The following is a 1966-nucleotide window of genomic DNA, read 5'->3' as shown; positions in this document are numbered from 1 at the left end:
GGTTCTAGAACTAATTTCCAGTAGTTAGTGCCAGAATTGAATTTTGGTATATGATTGGTCTCTGAAGAGAATGGGTAAATTGATGGCAGTTTTGGGGAAAACCCCTGGTTAGTAAATATGAGTTTGGATTAATGGAGGATAGATGCTGGTGGGAACATGGGAGGTTCTGTTCTGGTTTTATTCAATGATTGATTGATTGATTGATTGATTGTTGTTGTTGTTGTTGTTGTTGTTGTTGAGACATAATATAACTCTATAGCCAAAGGTGGCCTGTAATTCACTATGTAGACCAGGTTGGCCTCAAACTTATAATAAACCTCCTGCCTTGGTCTCCTAAGTGCTTAGGATTACAGGTGTGAGCCTCCACTCCCAGCTTCATTTTTGCTAATGAAGTACCAAGCAGGTATGTCACCTGAGAGTCAGTTGATTTTCTTTAAAATTTTTAAATTATTTGGCAGTGGGGAGCAGAGAGATGGCTCAGCAGTTAAGAGCACTGGCTGCTCTTGCAGAGGACCTGGGTTCAGTTCCCAAAACCCACATGGTGGCTAACAACCATCCATAACTCCAGTTCCAGGGAATCTGATGCCTTCTTCTGACCTTCATGGGCATTGCACACATGTGTTATAATTACATGCAGGCAAAACACTCATATACATAAAATAAAAATAAGTATTTTTTTAATTTTGTAAATTTTTTGGTCTTTTTGAGACAGGATCTCCTTGTAGCCCCAGCTGGCCTGGAACTTGCTATGTAAACCAGGCTGACCTCAAACTCACAGAGCTCTACCTGCCTCTACCTCCTGAGTATTAGGATTAAAGGTGTGGCCACCATGCCCGGCTAAAATTTGTATTATTTTTAATTATGTGTATATTTGTATCTGTGGACGGGGGTGAGCAGGTGCCCTTGAAATCCAGAAGAGGGTGTCGGATCCCCTGGAACTTGAGTCAAGTGGTTGTGAGTCACCTGATATGGATGCTGGGAACCCAATTCAGGGCCTCTGCAAGAGCTGTACTTGTGCTTAACTCATGAGCCATCTTTCCATCCTGGAAACTCAGTTTGAGAAGAGATACAAGAAACTTAAAGAGAAAAGATAGGATAAAGAAAATGTTTTTAAAACGAATCAATACAGCTGGCTGTGGTGGTAATCCCAGCACTCGGGAAGCAGAGGCAGGTGGATCTCTGTGAGTTTGAGGGCAGCCTGGTCTACATAGTGAATTCCAGGTCAGCTGGGGCTACAGGGAGACTGTCTCAAAAACAAACAACAACAACAAAAAAAAAAAAACTGAATACATTTGACAGTGGTTGGTATAGAGTAGAGGTTTCCATTACTGTTCCAGTGTTCCCTCAGTCAGCAACAGGATCATCAGAATGCTCATTAAAAATGGGGGAAATCTTCAGGAGTAGTGGTGTATACCTTAATCCTAGCACTTGGGAGGCAGAGAGAGGTGGATATCTGTGAGACTGAAGTCAGCCTGGTCCCCACATCAAGTTCCAGGCCAGCTGGGTCTACAGGGAGACCCTGAATTGAGTCTAGACTACGTGAGACCCTGTCAAAAATAAACTAACCCCCCCTAAAACTTACAAAATCTTGGTCCCCACCCCTAACCTGATCCAGAAACTCTGAGAATGGGGTACAACAATCTCCCTCCCTCTCTTTCTTCCTTCTTCCCTCCCTCCCCCTTTTCTTCCCTTCCCTCCTCTTTCCTTCCTCCCTCCCTCCCTCCATCCCTCCTGCCTTCCTTTTGTCTTTTGATTTTTTGAAACAGGGACTCATTATATAGCCCTAGCTGGCCTTGAACTCACTATGTAACCAAGGCTGGTCTCAGACTTGTGATGATCCTCCTTCTTCAGCCTCCTGAGTGCTGGAATTACAGACATACGCCACCATACTTGGCTTGCATTCTGTTTCTTTTTCTTTTTTTTTTTTTTTTTGTTTTTTTTTAAAAAGGGGTTCTTTTTGCCCCAC

Source organism: Nannospalax galili, unplaced genomic scaffold (assembly GCF_000622305.1).
Source record: "Nannospalax galili isolate Female #2095 unplaced genomic scaffold, S.galili_v1.0 scaffold735, whole genome shotgun sequence".
Lineage (NCBI taxonomy): Eukaryota > Metazoa > Chordata > Mammalia > Rodentia > Spalacidae > Nannospalax > Nannospalax galili.
Note: the sequence above shows the minus strand (reverse complement) of the source record.